This window comes from Capricornis sumatraensis, chromosome 14, assembly GCF_032405125.1.
Source record: "Capricornis sumatraensis isolate serow.1 chromosome 14, serow.2, whole genome shotgun sequence".
Lineage (NCBI taxonomy): Eukaryota > Metazoa > Chordata > Mammalia > Artiodactyla > Bovidae > Capricornis > Capricornis sumatraensis.
In genome coordinates this window covers 41565559-41577709 of record NC_091082.1, presented here as the reverse complement: position 1 = coordinate 41577709, position 12151 = coordinate 41565559, and positions in this window count along the sequence as shown.

Here is a 12151-nt window from a genome sequence, read left to right as displayed (position 1 = left end):
TTCATAGCTAGAGAGAAGTGAATGCCTTGGCTTCAAAGCTTCAAAGGGCAGGCTGACTCTCCTGTTAGGGCCTAATGCAGCAGATAACTTTCAATAGAAGCCAGTGCTTACTTAGTCAAACCCATAAGAATTATACAAATTCTACTCTGCCTGTGCTCTGTCAGCGGAACAATAAAGCCTGGGTGACAGCGCGTCCGTTTACAGTATGGTTTACTAAATATTTTAAGCTCAATTTTTGAGGCTTACTGCTCAGAAAAAAAAAAAAAAATGTTTTCAAAGTATTTCTCCTCCCTGACAGCACACCTGGCCACCCAAGAGCTCTAACAGAGATGTACAAGATTAAAGATTTTTTCATGCCTGCTAACAACAACATTCATTCTGTAGCCCATATATCAAGGAGTCACTTCAACTTTCAAGTCTTATTATTGAATAAATACATTTTGTAAGGCTACAACTGCCTCAGTGATTCCTCTGCTGGATCTGGGAAAAGTTATCTGAAACTCTTCTGGAAAAGACCCTCCATTCTAGATGCCATTAAAATGTTTGTGATTCATGGGAAGAGGTGAAAATATTAACACTAACAGGAGTTTGAAGGAAACTGATTGCACACTTCATGGATGACTTTGAGAGGTTCAAGACTTCAGCAAGGGAAGTAGCTGTAGATGTGGTGGAAGTTCCAAGAGAACGAGAATTAAAAGTGGAAGCTGAGGCTGTGGTTAAATTGCTGCAATCTCATGGTAAAACTTGAATGAATTACGAAGTTGCTTTTTATGAATAGGCAAAGAAAGTGGCTTCTTGAGATGGAATCTACGCTTGGTAAAGATGCTATAAAGACTGTTGACATGACAATTTAGAATATCACGTAAACCTAGTTGATACACCAGCAGAAGGGTTTGAGAGCATTGACTCCAATTTTGAAAGAAGTTCGGCTTTGGTAAAACGCAATCAAAGAGCACTGTGTGCTACAGAGAAATCATCCATTAAAGGAAGAGTCAATAGATGTGGCAAACTTCACTGTTGTCTTATTCTAAGAAATTGTCACAGCCACCCCAGCTTCCAGCAACCACCTCTGTGATCAGTCAGCAGCCATCAACACTGAGACAAGACCCTACACTCTTAATAGGATTATGACTCATAGAATGCTCAGATGATAGTTAGCAGTTTTTAGTGATAAAGCATTTTTAAATTAGGGTATGTACATTTTTTAGATAATGCTATACTTAAGAGACTATAGTATAGCATAAACAGAGCTTCCACATGCACCAGGAAACAAATAAACAAAAAAAAGATGTGACTTGCTTTATTGTGATATCAGCTCTATTGCAGTGGTCTGGAACCAAAGCCACAATATCTCCAAGGCCTGCCTGTACTGAGGGGATTTTCCTGCATTTGCAGCAGTCTTGAGTAATCAGTCTAAGATACCAGTATCTACCTTGCGTCAAGTCTTCTACTAAGGAGAAAGAAAGCAAAGCCAGGTGTAATTATGGTATATGGTTCAAATCAGCCACAAGAAGCACTAAGCGGCAGGCTCTAGGGGCTGCAGACTTTAGTCAGGAAAGGGAAATAAATGAAGTCAAGTAGTCAGGCACACGGGTGGAAGAGTGGACTCAAGCTGGAACTGGCAGGATGGATAAGCAATAGACAACAGAACAGCATGTGTGCATGCAAGCTAAGTGGCTTCAGTCATGTCTGACTCTTTGCAACCCCATGGACTGTAGCCCACCAGGTTCTTCTGTCCACGGGATTCTCCAGGTAAGACTACCAGAGTGGGTTGCCATTCCCTCCTCCCAGGGATCTCCCCGACCCAGGGATGGAATCCGTGTCTCTTATGTCTCTTGAACTGGCCAGCAGGGCTCTTTACCACTAGCACCACCTGGGAAGCAGAACAGCAAGAGAAAAGACCCTGCTAGGAGACAGGGAGACATGAAAACGGAAATGAGCCCAAGGAGTTCATGAGGCTATGAGAACTACTCAGTGAAAGTTGAAGAGAATATTGCTCCATTGTAGAGGACAAATTTTAGAAAAGGAGCAAGATAGCAGAAAGGATTTTTGAAAATTTTGAAAGTGTTCTTGCTGATTTAAAGCTGATGTGTAGAGTTTTCAAAGATTCCTCACCTCTCTGCCCAAGTGGACTAGCTAGCTACTTCTTGCATTTTCAGATGCATCTTTTACTTAAATACCAGATGCCTAACTAAAGCTTTACCAAGCATTTACTGAGTGTCAGCTGTGCCAGGTGCCCTGATGAGGGCTGGAGATTCATAGATAAAAGTTTTCATCACACGCTTAATGTCTCAGGTGTATGCAGGAGATGGCACCACTCAGGTACAATCAGTGGCTGTCTTTTTGCAGTGGAATTATGGAGGCTTTCATTTTCTTATTTGTAATTTTCTAATTTTTTTCCAACTTTCTCCTAGGAGAAAAGATTACACTGTGATTAAAATAGCATTAATGTCTATATAAAACATGATATACAAGGTTTATGACAGAGGTAAGAAACAAGTGTTTGGGGAAAGAAATTAGATTTCCTTGTGCCAAGAAAAAAATAAAAGCTGAAAAATCTAAACCAAACTACTTTGGGGATAACATGACTGTCAAATACATTCACAGAGAATCACTACACAGGTGGGTCCTAAAGTCACCCAAGAAAAAATGACTAGGGTGGAAGTTCTAAATAAACAAGCCATTCCTATTTGACACAGTGCCCCGGGATCAGCCATATGAAACATACAGTTCTTCAGGCCTCTTTCTTTGCCCTGAGAACAGCATCTGAAGCCAGAGACTCAGTCTTAGTTCCCTTTCTTCTCTTAGCAGTGGCTCCCTGCATCCATCTGCCCTCTTACAGCAATCTGAGAGCAGAGCTGTATGAATCACATCAGCCACAATAACCCCCTAGGCAACACCTAGAGGGTCAGAAGGTAGAAGCAACCTTCAGAGAGCGTCTCATGGGCTCCCTCTTGTCTGTGGCCCACTCCCTTCACTCTTTCCTCTCACTTGCTCTTTTAGAGGCAGCAAAGAGGAGTGATCAGGGGCTCTGGGGTTAGAGTCAGACTGCTTTCTGGCTCCTCTCTCTTCTGGCTTTGTGACCTCGATGGCTTATTAACCTCTCTAAGTCTCCTAAGCCTCATTGTCACCTTCTGTAAAATGGACGTATGAGTAGAAGGATAGACTGACAGATAGATAAAAATATATTCCCAACTTACTCCTAGTTAGCCTCCATTCCTCCAACTGCTATCTTTAAGCTCATTTTAAATTTTATCAAAACTATTCTTGCACATTTTCTTGGGCTCCAAAATTACTGTGGGCATTGAGTGCAGCCGTGAAATTAAAAAACACTTGCTCCTTAGAAGGAAAGCTATGACAAACCTAGACAATGTATTCAAAAGCAAAGACATAACTTTGCTGACAAAGATCCATATGGTCAAAGATATGGTTTTTCCAGTAGTCATATATAGATGTGAGTTTTGGACCATAAGGAAGGCTGTGTGCCAAATAATTGATGCTTTCAAACTGTGGTGCTGGAGAAGACTCTTGAGAGTCCCTTGGACAGCAAGGAGATCAAACCAGTCAATCCTAAAGGAAATCAACTCTGAATATTCATTTGAAGGACTGATGCTGAAGCTGAAGCTCTAATACTTTGGCCACCTTATGCAAAGAGCTGACTCATTGGAAAAGATCCTGATGCTGGGAAAGATTGAGAGCAGGAGAAGGGGGTGAAAGAAGATAAGAAGGTTGGATGGCATCACCGACTCAATGGACATGAGTTTGAGCAAACTCAGGGAGATAGTGAAGGACAGAGAAGCCCGGTGTGCTGTAGTCCTTGGGGTCGCAAAGAGCTGGACAGGACTTAGAAACTGAACAACAACAACAACTATCTTGATCTGTTGTCTTTACCTTCAAATCTCTAAATAGATCATGATTGGTCAGTTTTAGGCATTAACTACTGACTTTCCAAGGTGGAGAATGTAGATGTGGTTCTCATATGCTCCCTTCCTTTGTCTACACATTCTGTAGTCACTCAGTCTTTGCAATTAAATTTTCAATTGAATTTGGTTTCAATTTTGGTCTGATTTATAATTAACATTTACATTATTTTACATTTACATCATTACAACTCTGTATTTTAGTGATTTTCAACTGGCTCAGTAATACCCTTTAAAAGGAAATTTGAAATGTGGGACAGCATTTGGTTTGTCAGTGTTCGAGGGTGGGTGGGAGGGGATGGGCCAGAGGCATTTAGTGGATGAGGGCCAGTGGATGCTAGAAGTCCTGCAACGGGCAGGACATTGCTTCACAACAATGCCTAAGGTGCTAAGAAGCCCTCCTGAGAAGCAGTAAACACTGCTAACTACTAAGCCATGAAGTGTACCATAGTTACTTTCTTTCTTGGGCATATTTTTATTTTTATTTTCCCTTGTTGTTTTTCAGTAGCTAAGTCTGATTCTTTGCAACCCTTTTGCAATGGAATGTAGCCTGCGAGGCTCCCCTGTCCATGGAACTTCCCAGAAATATTGGAGTGGTCTCCCTTTTGTTTCTCCAGGGCATCTTCCTAACTCAGGGATTAAAGTCACACCTCCTGCTTTGGCAGGTAGGTTCCTTATCACTGGGCCACCAAGGAAGCCCACATTCTAGCATTATATTCTCTGAGGTGGAAATATTCTTTGCTGATGACCCAGGTATGACCATGTCTGTTTTCTACAGGAGGTTCAAGTTCTTCACGTCTACCAGGGGAAAAAGGCACAGGGAAGTACCTCCTGTGCCTTCTCCCTTGACCAGCACTCTATCCTCAGAATTTATTCCAGCACTTTGTGGTTAGTTGTCTATTCCTTTGTCTCCCACAGTAGACAATGAGCCCCTGAGGACACAGGCTGTGCCTTATTCATTGTCATGTCCCAAGTAAATGTTTCAGAATTCATTAATAATCAACTGCCAAAATGAACTCAGGCACTAATCATCATAAAACTATGGAAAATAAAACTCTGGGCTATCTAGAAATAAAAAAGCAGTAAATAGAGTCAACTATTTTATTCATTTTTAGCAATAATAGGTAGCTTTTAAGCAATTTTAGCAGTCTTGTGCTAGGCACAGAATGGGAAATTGAAATAACATAGAGTGCATTTTATTAAAAATTGCTTTAGAACTTTCAAAACTACTAGCGAACATGAGATTGGAAAAAAATACTGGGACAGCCATGAATTCACTGAGGTTCTGCTCTGCTGTATCAGCCTCCCCAGGGGTAGTCCCACACACATTTGAACCACAGTAAACAGCCACATGGGTCTCCCTGGTGGTTCAGAGGAATCCACCTGCCAATGGAAGAGACAAGGGTTCCATCCCTGGGTTGTGAAGATTCCCTGGAGAATGAAATGACAACCCACTCCAGTATTCTTACCTGGGAAATCCTGTGGACATAGGCGCCTGGCGGGCTGCAGTCCATGGGTCACGAAAGAGTCTGACACGACTTAGCAACTAAACAACAACAGTCACACGTTTGGAAGGCCTGCAATTATTTTGTGATCTCTTCCTACCTCCCCCTTCCCCACACAACACACAAACTACTTAGAAGAGATAATCCTCACTTTGGCTACATCAAGTGTTGGGCACTCGTCGTGCTGTTCATGGTTTCTGTGCTGCTCGTATCCCGCTTAATGGCAAATGAGTTAATGTGCACCCTTCTCCCTGGTAACTCCTAATTCAGGGCATACTTTCTTCAGTGGCCAGAAGTAAAAATGTTTTCCATTTTAAAAATTTGAGAAGTTTCTCATTTTAGAATCTGCACATTTCACAAAGAAATTGCTGATAGTTATTCAAAAAGAATGCCCTATTTTCCCAACTACTTACTGTTTCTAAGGCACTTCCTCAGACTTGAAGGCTCAATGCCATCCATCATTAGGTGACATGCAATCAAACTAGAAATCCATGGGAATGTTAGAAAAGTACAATTTGGGACATATCAGCTCCTACCTTGAGCCTGGAGATTACAAATCTTATCTGGTTCAGGCAGCTGAGAACTTTCAAAGGAATGATTTAATTTGATATCCAGTCTCCAGGTACAGATTCTGTGTGTAAAGACAGTCTCTTCTGTATTGCCGATAAGGCTGTGCCTTCTATTTTGACAGGAAAATAAGATCACGAGACTTGAACCGGAAGAGCGATGGTATAGACTTCAGAGCACACCTTCCAGCTCATGTGTTCCTAAAGCCTGTCCAGGCCAAGCCTGGCACATTTCAGCTTACACAGAGTAGAAGTAGAGCCTCTCGGTGTATAGGTTTCCCTAGGAGAAGTAAGCGAGGCAGTGTGCACACAGCAGCTCACACCCATGTGGGGAGCCAGACTTCTCTAGTCCTGCTGCTCGTTACTGTTCTTCATCCACACACATGAAGCATGGAAGTCAGCAATACTTCTGTCAGAACTCTGGCACGTGTTTCCAGTTCTACTCCCCGGAACATTTCACCTAGCTTGACTAAGCAAGATGTGGCATTCTTTTCCTCTCCCTCAACTTTTCCTCACTGGTGCTAACAAATTCAAAAAGAGTCCAAAGGTGGGCTGGTAGAAGGAAATAGAGGGGGGAAAAGTTCAAATGAGAGTAGCTGGTTTTGGTTCCTCTAAAAATTTACTCTCAATGAATGTAAACACTAAATGACTAGGAGAAGTAAACGAGGCAGAATGCACATAGCAACCTCCCTGGAGGCTTGATCGATAGAGAATCCGCCTGCAACACAGGAGATCCGGGTTTGAACCCAGGGGTGGGAAGATCCCCTGGAGAAGGGAATGGCAATCCACTGCATATTCTGGCCTGAAGAATCCCATGGACAGAGGAGCATGGCAGGCTACAGTCCATGGGGTCGCAAAGAGTCAGACATGGCTGAGCAACTAACACTTTCACTTTCACTACATGACTTTACACTCATGAACTGACTGCTCCTTACTTGTCATCTTCCTTAGGAGACCTCAACTGGTATTTCAATCTGTGATCTGCACAGATCTATGCCGGATTCCTACTGCTGCTCTTTCTCAGGGAAAGATCCCCAGTCAGAGAAATTTGACCATAAGCAAGAGATGGCAGGTCAGAAAATCATCTTCAATCAAGTGAGCTTTCTAAAATTGGCCTAGGCTCTCCTAATGTGGATTTCAACTTGGACTGAAGTTTTCTTACCCACTTTGAGGAGAATAAGCAGGGAAACTAGGGAGAGCAGTCTGCCTCCTCTATTTATGTGAAATTAAAGCCCCAACCTCTAACTGCTGTGCAGAGGCATCCAGAATGTCGCGGAATGCCCAGAAGGAGTTTGTTTGTAGAGAAAGATATATTTACTTTGGCCAAGGGGGAAAAAGAGTTCTCTTTACAGAACTTGCAATTTGAAGGCTAATTTGGTGCTTGAGACACAGAAGACAATCACTCAATAAATAGCATTGACTGGCTGATGGGAAGATAACTTGAAAAACAGTCTGAGATAACAGATATCTTCTGATAGGAAGATAACTTGAAAAACTCATGGAATTGACAGTTTCTTAACCCTTTTTATACTATCTTCAGCTTAACACTTGAAGCATCATTGTCAGTGTTTCGGTTTTAAAGAATTGAGTCATTATGCATTCTTTTAGATCCTTAATATGCTTTATAATTTTACTGACCTCAAATGCTTGGGGTTAGTCCACTTAAGATGACTAATGTAAATGAAGGAGTCATGCCTTCTAAGACTTAAACAATTCTTCTTCAAATTGGAGTGAAAGTCATCACAAAGTATACAGATAACTAAACTCCCCTTCCCCTACTTCCAACTGATATTCTGGCTGCACTGGTAAGTGGAAGATTCCAGAAAGCACAGAGTGGTGCTCACTTTCTCTTCCCACAAGCCTTAACCTGTCACCTCTAATCTTTAAATATATTCTGAAGGCCTTCCCTGGTGACTCAGGGGTAAAGAATCCGCCTGCCAGTGTAGGAGACACAGGTTCAATCCCTGAGTCAGGAAGATCTCACATGCCGTGGAGTAGCTAAGCCCGTACAACTACTGTGCCCGTGCTCTAGAGCCCAGGAGCTGCAACTAGTGAAGCCTGCATGCTCGAGAGCCTGTGCTCCACAACAAGGAAAGCCGCTGCAATGAAAAGCCTGCCCACCACAACTAGAGAGTAGCCCCCACTTGCCTCAACTAGAGGAAAGTCCACACAGCAATGAAGATCCCAGCACAGCCTAAAATAAATAAATAAATAAAATTATCTTCTAAATGTTTAAATACGTTGAGCAAGATGACCAGCAAAAATTATAACCTCACGCCTTCTTTTGTTGTTAAAGTGAATTATGTTTTTGTGATCTTTCTTGCATAGAAGCAGGGTGACGTGTGAAAAGGAGAATTAAAAGTAATTACAATGAGCTGAGCTGAATTAAAAGTTATTAAAATGAGTACAGACTACACACAGAAGATGAGATGAGAGGGAAAAAACAGGAGCCACCAGAGGGGATTAGAAAGAGAATTTTAGGAGGTAAGGAGGGATGAGTTCAGATAAGAGAAGAGGGAGTTATTTGGGTAGTTGTCATGTTCATGAGTTGCTGAGAAAGAGAGGCAAGAGGGAAAGAGATTTTAATAAGCTTGGTTGGTATTAAGAATGCTTTGAGAAATTATTCATAATTTTTAAATTGCTTTTCAACTATTGTTGGATGTCAGCCTAATGTTCCCTTGAACACCACACTGCACTGAGCCTGGGCCACCAGGGAGCTTGGCTTTATATGAATTAAATAGGTTGTTACAGTTTTATCTAAATCTATGCTACCAGTTGGAAATGTATTTAAATGCACCATGCAGTTTTACTTGTCTCAACACTGGCTAAAAAGAAGCTCCTCCTTAAATATTATTTCCATAGAATCCAAGTGTTTGGCAACATTTTCTAGGAAATCTAATCTAGTCCTATAGATTTGACTTATTTTTTTTATTGAAGGAGAAAAACGTCTGTGATTTCTAACGGTTTCATTGGTTAATTTAAAACTTGGAAATATACTTTATCTATTTATTTATGTAATAGGCTTTATTCTAATCCTCAAGCTCTCAAGTTATCAATTCATTCTCCCTTTTTGGGTAACAGTTTTATTGAGATAAAACTCACATACCATTAATTTAGAGTGTACAACTGAATCATTTTTAGTTGATTTTCAGAGTTGGGCAACTATCACCCCAGTTTTAGGACATTTTTGTTACTCCAGAAAGAAAACCAGACCCTTAAGTTATCACTCCAAAACTCCCCCATTGCCCTTACCCACAGGCAACCACAAATCTACTTTTTGTCTCTACAAATTTATTAATAGCTATTCTGGACATTTCATATAAGAGCAACCATAATATGTAGTCCTCCATGGCTTATATCTTACACTTAGCATGATGTTTCCATTGCTCATTCATGCTATAACACTTGTGAGTAATTTGTATGTAACTTTTTTGGCCAAATAACTAATAGAACTGGAATTACAGGGTTATGCGGTCGCTCTTTACTTAACTTTTTGAGGAATTTTCAAAATGCTTCTAAAGTGACCATACCACTTCACTTTCCCGCCTGCAGTGTATGAGGGTTTCAATTTCTCCACATCCTCACCAACACTTGTTTTTATCTGACTTTTTTTATCATCGCCATCTTTGTTGATATGCAGTGGTAACTCACTGTCTCATTATGACTTTGATTTGTTTTTCTAAGTTGAATAATGGTGAAAACATCTTTTTGTTTGTTATTGGCTATTTGCAATCCTCTTTGGAGAGATGTTTACATAGATTATTTGCCTATTATTTATTTGGGAAATTTGTTTTCTTAGTCTTATAGTTTTTATATATTCTTGAATAATTCCCTTATCAGATATATGATTTGCAAAAAAAGACTTTTCCCATTCTGTGGGCTCTCTTTCAGTTTCTTGATAGTGTTCTTTGGAACACAAAAGCTTTTAATTTTGATGAAGTTTATTTATCTATTCTTTTCTCTTTGGTTGCTTGTGCTTTTGGTCTACTAAGAAACTTGCTAATTCCAAGGTCAGAAAGATTTACCTCTTTTTTTTTCCTAAGAGTATTATAAAATTAGCTCTTACATTTGGTCCTTTCATCCATTTTGAACTAATGTTACATATTGATCATAAATTGCAAACTATTGCTGAACTCATTTACTAATTATAATTATTTTTTAGTGTATTCCTTAGAGTTTTCTATATAAAAGATCAGATTGTCTGTATGTAGAGATAACTTTACTACTTCCTTTCCAATTTGGATGCTTTTACTTTCTTTTCTTGCCAAATTGCCCTGGCTAGAACTTCTAGGTAATGTTGTATAGAAATGATGAGAGCAAACGTCCTTAATTTTTTTCTCTCATCTTAGGGGAAAAGCATTCAGTCTTTCACAATTAAGTAAACCCCATTTCATTATGGTATTTGTATCATCATTTGTGTATGTTGCTGGATTCAGTTTACTAGTATTTTGTTGAAATTTTTCATCTATAGTCATAACAGATATTGATTGGTCTGTAGTTTTCTTGTGTGATGATTTTAGTAGCAAGAAAACAATGGCTTCATAAAATAAGACAGGGAATATTCTCTTATTTTATTTTTTGGAGAAGTTTGTAAAGACTTGGTATTAATTTTTTTATAAATGTTTAGTAGAGGTTAATTAGTTTTTTTTTAATTCATATATATTTGTCCAGGTGCAAAGACTTGGTATTAAATTTTTTTGTAAATGTTTGGTAGAGGTTAATTAATTTTTTTTTTAATTCATATATTTTTGTCCAGGTGCAAAGTACCTTTCTAGGCACTGGGGATACTGCAGTAAGTAAACTTCTGCCCTCAAAAGTCTAACATGTTGCCGATTTTTGTTTATCTAGTTGAAATGGAAATATTTGGTTAATTTGTGCCCTTTCTCACCATTAGCTTAAGATTTAAGGAAAAGCAATGCAAGAGACCCAGGTTCAGTCCCTGGGTCAGGAAGATCCTCTGGAGAAGGAAGTGACTACCCACTCCAGTCAGAGAAAGCAATGGCACCCCACTCCAGTACTCTTGCCTGGAAAATCCCATGGATGAAGGAGCCTGGTGGGCTGCTGTCTATGGGGTCGCACAGAGTCGGGCATGACTGAAGCGACTTAGCAGCAGCAGCACTCACTCCAGTATTCTTGCCTGGAAAATACCATGGACAGATGAGCCTGGCAGACTATGGTTGATGGGGTCATAAAGAGTTAGACCCAACTGAGCGACTAACACTTCACTTACAGGAACATATGCAAATTTTGTACTCTGATTCCTGTGGGCTTGATTTAGCATGTAGTAAAAAATGACCCCCTCACACACACTCATACTTTCTTCTTCTCTCCCTTTCTCTCTCTCTTCTCTTTAAACTATGCCCATGATCCCTACCCTACCACCCTATTGATACCTACTCTTTGAATCTAATACAGAATTCTAAAAAATATGGGTACGTTTTCTAAAATAATCCCTACTACTGTGTAAACTAGCAAATGTGTCTTCTTCTTTAAACGTCTCAGCTTTGAGAAGTGTTGAGAATTGCAATCTCTGTGGCACAGGGTAAGTATTCTCAGGTCTGTGGAGAGTGTCAAGGGCTTTCCCTATCACTTTAATTACTGCATTTTGACCAGCAAATGACCTAAATCAAATCCTTTATGATTATACAGTGGATGTGACAAATAGATTCAAGGGATTAGATCTGATAGAGTGCCTGAAGAACTATGGACAGAGGTTTATCACATTGTACAGGAGGCAGTGATCAAGACCATCCCTAAGAAAAAGAAAGGTAAAAAGGCAAAATGGTTGTCTGAGGAGGCCTTACAAATAGCTGTGAAAAGAAGAGAAGTGAAAGGCAAAGGAGAAAAGGAAAGATGTATCCATTTGAATGCAGAGTTCCAAAGAAGAGCAAGGAGAGATAAGAAAGACTTCCTCAGTAATCTATGCAAAGAAACAGAGGAAAAGAATAGAATGGGAAAGACTAGGTATCTCTTCAAGAAAATTAGAGATACCAAGGAAACATTTCATGTAAAGAAGGGCACAATAAAGGACAGAAATGGTATGGACCTAAGAGAAGCAAAAGATATTAAGAAGAGGTGGCAAGAATACACAAAAGAACTATACAAAAAAAGATCTTCATGACCCAGATAATCATGATGGTGTGATCATTCACCTAGAGCC